Below are 8,181 nucleotides of genomic sequence, written 5' to 3'. Positions count from 1 at the left end.
TACATAAATACGAGTCTTTTCCTTGTGTTCCGAAGATTTTCGAGCTAACTGCAATGGACCAATCGCAAAGAAAGCTTTAAAATAATTAAGTTTCATTTGCGATCTCCTACCTACCTATGCGCACTAATGTTCTCCGGTTCTCTTCAATATTGAACATATAAAAACTAAGAAAAGAAATAGGCTCCTATTAGGAGATGACTTGATTGTTTGCGTATCAAAAATAGAACCAGCCACGTCTCAGCAAATTATTGAAAAATAAACAGGCACAACCTTCGCAATCAATTGTAATTTTTCATTGTAGTGTAGAACCTATAAACAATTGAATTTTTCTTTTAGTCGCGACCCCTCGAATAGGGCCTCGAGACCTTCAGGGAGGTCGCGACCCACAAGTTGAAAAACACTGGTTTACACTAATAGTGGAAACTGATTTAAAAAAAAATGGCCAATCTGCGTTCACAACAGCAACTCTGTTCAATAAAGAACACACAGGCATTGAATAAACTTAATTTGTTATTCAATGACGCAGGTAGGTAAGCATGTTCATCATTCATTCGTCAAAGATTTAATAAAAAAAATTCGAGAGACTGGATCGGTAGCAAACAACAGAATTTATACATTGTTACCGAACATAGCACCAAATTCAAAAATGTGGTTAATTTGATTAGGAGTGGAGAAGGATCCAAGCACGTGTGAGGATGGACCAGAAGCCACCAGGGGATGCTACCCATCAAATCAATAAAAGAACCTGCGTCACAAAGTCTTTTAAAATTTATATCTTCCAAACATCGCAATTCCCTGGATCACGCTGTATAGTTGCAAAAAGCAAACTTGAAGTGTTTTGCTTTGTACGTACAGCCCTTGTGTGGGAAAGTCTTAACGTTCTCCATCTATGAGTATGATGGCAAGAAAAAGGTCAACTCTCTAAAGTCTCTCCAAAAAATTAAAGGTGTACAAAGGTTTAGGTTTGTTCATTACATTTATGTTATTACGTACCTACATAATTTAATTTGGTTTTGACGACGAATTAGACATACATAAAAGCCGTTTTGTTATCTTATGATTTTTCTCCTCTGTCGTTAGCAATAAAATAGGAAATGTTGTGATACTTTTATTTGAGTAGTATCTAGATACAGATACCGATACATTTGAAAAATTGTATCTACGAGTAGATACATTTTTAGATGCATTAGTTTCAATGTATCTAGATATAGATACCTACCTATATTTTGTATCTAAATAGCATTATTAGTAAAAAAAAAAGAAGTCTAGAAGGCCCTGGAAGCGAATTTTTAAAATAATTACATCTAAAAGCGAGCTTTTAAGTGTGTGTAAAATGGTGATAAGAATTTTAAAACTCAAATTCAAATTACCATTCGATTGTTGGGGGAGCATCTAAATTAAATACATAATAAATGGGGTGGTAAACGTTAGATAATTCGATACGCATTCTGTTTTCAGCACTGTTCTTACTTTTAAAATCCGATCAGTAATTCCAGAGAAAACTCGATTTAGGATTTGCAGAACCAACTTCGTAACAGTAAAAATTATTCGAAATTACAGAAAAAAATTGGTTATCACTTTATTAATGTTAGAAATGACCACCAGTCCACCACCAACTTCCATACAATAATAAACATTTAGTTGAAAATGGCGTCGTATGTTTTGTAACATTTACTGGGGTAATCTGACTGCATTCGTATACGATGCGTTGTCGTAACTCTTTTAAAGATTCAGGTTGCATTGAATAAATTTTAGATTTCAAATGGTCTCACAATAAAAAAGTATAAATTGTGCACAACTCTTGTGCAGATAAAGCGCATTTTTTTTAACCGAAATAGCTTTTGTTTTGACATCAGCAATAGATGTATTTCTTGCAGGCGTCTCATTCGCCCTTTGTGAGTACTCTCTTCCGACAATCCGTTCTTGAGGTATAAGGGAATATACCCGATCACGATAAGAGGTCGAGGAGGAGTACTGTGGTTGATAGAAATTAATTCCTTTCGTTGAGACCTTTCATTAGAGTACCATGAAGGATAAAACTATAGTTCCACGCGCTCATCGTGTTCCATTGTTGGTTATCGTTGGATCGATAAGATCTTTTAACAATGCTATATGCGAAAGAGTAAATTATGTTGAATTAACTGTTAAAAATTATTGGTAGTGCTGTTTGAAATTGAATTCAATGGAAGACAGTAAACCACTATTTTTAAAAATTTTCTATGAAAAAAGATTGACAGTAAACGTACCTAGTTTGTGCTAATTTTCACTGTGTACAGTATATGATTTTCAATTTGTTTATCATAAAAATCATGGTGAAGTAAATACACATTAGTGTTACTTTTTATCACGATTTATACTATGCATTTCCATGGCGTTTAGTCCTATCTACGAAGAGTAGCATCAATTTGTGAGTGACAGTAAATCGCGAATGTCAATTATATTATTCAATTATGTGTTATTAAGGACCACTATACAAAAAAATTTCGTGTACAACACATTTTGAAAGTGCCTTTTTTTCATGAATTTGCTTAATTAACTCGGACTTCGCTCTCAATCAAACTGCAAATTCATGACAAAAAGTATCACTTTCAAACTGTGTTGTACAAATAACTATTTGCCCCCCCCCCTCCCCATAGTTTGTTCCTACACCTCTGTACTTCCTCCTCCAGATTTCTAAAACCTTTTTAGTTTTTCATTCTATCAAGATTCTTCCGGAACTTTGTTTAGGAACGTATCAAATACTAGCCCCATTTTTTTGCCAGACACAAAGTCGGAATACGCGACTTAATGTGTGTTGGATGCACATTGGCGACTTAGTCCAGGAACTATAGAGAAGGTGACTGTTGGACAGAGATGTGTACAGCAAATTTTTGTTTTGGGTGTTTCCTTAATCATATATATATAGATCAATTTTACCAAAGGTGCGTGCTTTCTACTAAGGGGAGATTTTTTAAAAAATTGCCGCCATTATCCGCCAAAATGAGTTCAACAAAATCCATATATCTTTTAAGCTAATCGCTCTAGCAAATAATTTTAAAGGACAAACGTCCAACCAATCCTAGAATTGTGGACTCCGAGAAGAAGAAGATTATTATCGTGTTAAGCGAACACATCTGACGTACTTTGTAGTAGATATTTTCACACCTTGTTTCTGAAAATTGAAAATTCAGAACATCAGAACCACTATTCGCAATTACCTGATAACGCAACACTGATAAAAACCCAATATAGGTAAGCTTTAACCACCCTCCCCTCCCTTATCTATCTATCTAGCGCTCAATTCAACTGTCAGGTACAGTATCACTCTGGGTCTCTTTATTTTAACCACCCGGTATCATCTGAAGGTACTTATTAGTTATTGACTTTTGTTGAGTACCCACATTCCGATTTTATCTTGGATTTTGTAAGAAAATTACAGTTTCTAGTTCTCACTTCAAGATAGTGCACCACTTCAGTGTACAATATTTGTCTGGGTTTGTTCTCCAATTTTTCAGAAGTTTTGATTCGTTAACTTCGTGTTAAATACTAGGCATCGGATACAGAATTTCATCATGAGCAAAAAAAGCAATGATTTGGTCCTCTATGTTTTCCATGGAAATTTCAATTTTTCTACATAGGTACTAATTTGTATGTACCAATTCCAACAGCAATATTGTTAATTACAATTTATTATACGTACTCAATTGAATCTATAATAATAATCTCATTCTGAATTCTGCTAATTGTAAAAGGCTGTAGCAAAATTCCATTGCGATTTCCTTACTTTTCTTTAAAATGCGTGATTAATTTTTACTCTTTTTTAAATCAATAAATTTGCCATTAATTATGAACCCTCCAGCGGGGCGGAATTCATACAGGTATTATGGTAATGCCATCTCTTTCGTGGTAGATTGTAAAAATCGGCTTGATTTTAATTTAAGAAGCATTAAAGAATACATACATGCACATATAAATGGATATTCCTTTAATCTCCATCCATTGCCAATATATTGAAAGAATTTGGTCTTCGCATGGGTAGAAAAATATGTACCTATTTTCTGTTTCAGCGATCGGTCACTCAAGTAGCACACAATCGTGTTTATTACGTGCGAAATTGGTTAAAAACGTTTTCTTTCCGTTGGGGATAGGGATGGGCGATAACTGTTTTCACCTATCGATAAGTATCGGGTACTTACCTATCGATATATTTTACTTATCGATATGCCGATAATTATCGAAATATCGATGGTTATCGATAACTATCGAAATATCGATAACTATCGATATGTCGATAGTTATCGATATATCGATAGTTATCGATATATCGATTTTTTTAGCTCTACCTATTGTTATTCGATATATCGATAACTATCGATACCTATCGATATATCGAAAAAAATTCCCATGCCTAGTTGGGGACACTTTTCGTGCGCCGGAAAACGTTTTTATTACGTTATTTTATAGCACATGTTAAATTGACATTTTAATAGGTTTGAATGAGTAGGCTAAGCTGTTCTTTAACCGTAAGGATAGATAAAGTGAAACAAATGATTGTGCATTCTAATGACATCTGTGATTCTTATTTTAAATGCACGATATAAAATGACGGTCAGAACATGACAATTCTCTTTCTATGGAAACGATCGCGACGGCAGAACCTAAGCTTGCTATTTTTGACGTCTCTAAATTAAATTCACAATTGTCAGAAGCTTTACAATGATTTATATTGCTTCTGCTTCAAATAAAGTTTTGTATTATACACGACGATAAAGGGAAACTAGCCATCTCGTGAAAGTTAATCACTCAATGGTTAAAATATCCCTTTATCGTCTTGTATAATAAATAACTAAAATCCATTTGGCAACCATGTTTTCAATTTTATTCCAGTTCAAGAGGAAAATTAAGAGAAAACTATATTATTGCTCAAAATAATTTGGGGAACCGATAATTGCTCATCAAGTTTTTGCATTGGAATCCTTTTGAGGCATCGTGTAAGTTGGCAGCTGGTATACACATATCTCGTTAAAACTTTTTTTGGTATACCTAGTTCATATTTTTTAGCATACTCTACAACCCCTTCGTACAACCATCAGGAAAGTTAACGAATGAGCTTCAAAATAATTCTTTTATAAGTAAGTTTCACATAAATAGGTATCTTTGATTGTCTACATTAATAATTATTTAAAGCTGTTCAAATGTCATGTAGTTTTGTTATCCGTATGTCTAACTAAAAAGCACGTTCATTTGAAATATACACCTACACTAATAATGCGGATATTTACTTCAGTACAGGAAGTGTTCTAGGGAAAACCACAGATATACGTTTATATCTGTGGGAAAACTAAGTATTCAGGATAATTAAAATGGAGGTTATTTTAAGACTAACACGTTTAAAACAATTGTTATTTATAGATACTGCACTTTTAAATTGCAAAAGCGTCATACAGAAAACTGTTTAGAAGCGTTTTGGTCTTATAATGAACCATCTTTTTAATTTTGCACAATATTATTGGTTCCTCCTAGGACACCCTGTATTGCATATTCCATAGCCCTGAATATGGGGGAGGGCGAGAAGGGGCTCGCATAAGCAATAAACATGGTGTCAAAATACGTAAAAAGAAGTTTAATTTAACGTGTAGATTGAGTAATAATTTCATTTTAAAAGCGTTAAAATGTATACGCTTAATGTTTCTTCTTGCAATGAAGAATGAGAAAAATCTCAAAAAATACGTTTTCAATTATGTTTATTTTGACATCAACAAAACATTTTCGTTACTCTAAAATATATATATAACTTGATTTTTAATCAAATTGCACCAACATGGCCGGCCGCATTAAACGATTCGTTTAATTATTCATCTTAGCAATGGACATAAATTACGTACTGCTCGCTTATATAGTCCAGATTTTGTGTTAATAGTCGCGACTTTGATGACCGGGACCGGGATGAACTTCGATAACTCGCCCAATTTTCCAGTGCGCGAGAGGTGTATTATTTTCTTTAATTAACACGATAGTCCCTGGTTTGACATTATCTTATGCTGTTTTCCATTTCGTACGAAATTGGAGATCTCCAAGGTAGTCCCTTGATCAGTGATTCCAAAATTGTTGTTGTAACTTTGATAAATACTGCCACCTGGATAATCTATTAACGGGAATCTCCACGAAGTCAGTATTCGGTATGGCCGTAAGTCGACGACCAATAAGGAAATGAAAAGGAGTTAGTACTTGAGTCATTAGGAGAAGAAGAAAGCGGGTAAAGAGGGCGCGAGATAAGTAAACATTATCTATTTCAACAATTACTGTTTAATACTCTTCATATGTAAGTAATGCATCGACTAAAACCCATTTTAGATGAAATTTAGTTGATTTACGCCTGCTTCTGCTAGGCCGTTGAAATGTGGTGAAAAAGCTGGGGAAAAATGCCACTTAATCCCTTCATAAATTAATGACTTTTTAACTTGATCTGCATTTTTGTTAAGAAATTCAAACATGGTTTTTAAGTCATTATTTGCTCCTATAAAATTACTACCATTGTCACTGAATATGTTATATGGTTTTCCTCTTCTAGATGCAAATCTTCTAAATGCAGCTAAAAATGCGTATGCGTTAGTAGAGAGATCAGACACTAATTCGAGATGACAGGCCTTAGTAGAAAAACATACAAATATATGCTTTCGTTATTTTGCACCCTCGTCCTTGTCTATCTTTTAATTTAATTGGACCGTAATAATCAACCGCACAATTGATAAATGGTGGTGACGGAGTGACTCTAAACTTTGGCAACTGTGCCATTATAGGAGCAAAAGAATTTGCTGCGTGTCTACGACAAATCACGCAATTTTTTATTACTGTTTTTGCAGTCATACGCGCAGACAATGGCCAAACTCTTTCTCTTATAATAGCAATGAGAGAATTAGGGCCGCTATGTAAATTCTTTATGTTTTCATATTTAAACAAAAGTTTAGTAAAGTAATGTGATCGAGGGAGTACAATTGGATGTTTTTTCTCATATGCAAGTAAAGCTTTACTGAGTCGACCTCTAAGTTTTATCAAGCCATCATTACCTATCGAGAAAAGGCGGTAATGAATTTAATTTACTACGCTTAGGACATTCCTTTCCCGACAAAAGGGCTCTTGGTACTCATTGGGAAAACTTTCTTGTTGAATTACCTTTACGATTTTATTAAAATTAATGAAAGATGTCCAGTATTAATTTTAGAAGAATTCCGACTATTATTGATAAATCTTAAAACTCAACACATTACTGATACTAGTTTATTAAAATTCGAAAATTTTGAAATTAAATTACTTATTTGGTTTTGAAGTTGCACTATTGTTAATATTATAGGTTTTGGAGTTTTTAACTCAGGTATAGGTCAATATTATTGTCAATGCATTCTGAAAAATACTCCGTGGTACTTACATAACCTTTCTGGACCAACTATTACATATTATTTCCTGTGGAGATACCTAAACCACGAGATATTAAATCCGCAGGATTATGGTTTGTTGATACATATTTCCACGAATATGAATTAGTTAACTCCAATATTTGGTAAATACGATTCGCAACAAATGTTTTTATTACGTTAAGTGGAGTAGGTAGGTACCTACTTATCCATCTTAAAACAACAGTAGAATCGGTCCACAAAATGCAATTATCAAATTGAATTCGAGACGATTTGAGTACTTTATTTACTAATTCTAAAAGTAATTATACTGCACCACAAAGCTCAAGTTTGGGTATTGTTAATTCTTTAACTGGGGCAACTCTGGACTTTGCTGCAAGTAAATGAATTTGCACATTTCCAAATTTGTCTGCTGATCTTATATACCAACAACCACCTTATGCTAAACGACTAGCATCGCAAAAACCATGCACATCATTTATAATTGAATTCGGTAACCGTGTACAGCGTGGTACTTTCAGATTATTTAATATTTGCAAATTCTCGTTGAATTCTTTCCATTGAATATATAATTCATGTGGTAAGGGTTCATCCTAAGATAATTTAAATTGCCACAAATTTCGCATAAAAATGTTTGTTTTACATATTACGGGTGCAATTAGTCCTAATGGATCAAAGAGTTGAGCGATGTATGATAATACATTTCTTTTAGTCAGTGTATTTGGAATTAGGGTTGTATCAATTTTAAAACATAGTGGATCCTGGTAATGTAACCAAGGTAATCCAAGAG

This window comes from Photinus pyralis, unplaced genomic scaffold (assembly GCF_008802855.1).
Source record: "Photinus pyralis isolate 1611_PpyrPB1 unplaced genomic scaffold, Ppyr1.3 Ppyr1.4_LG3a, whole genome shotgun sequence".
Lineage (NCBI taxonomy): Eukaryota > Metazoa > Arthropoda > Insecta > Coleoptera > Lampyridae > Photinus > Photinus pyralis.
Note: the sequence above shows the minus strand (reverse complement) of the source record.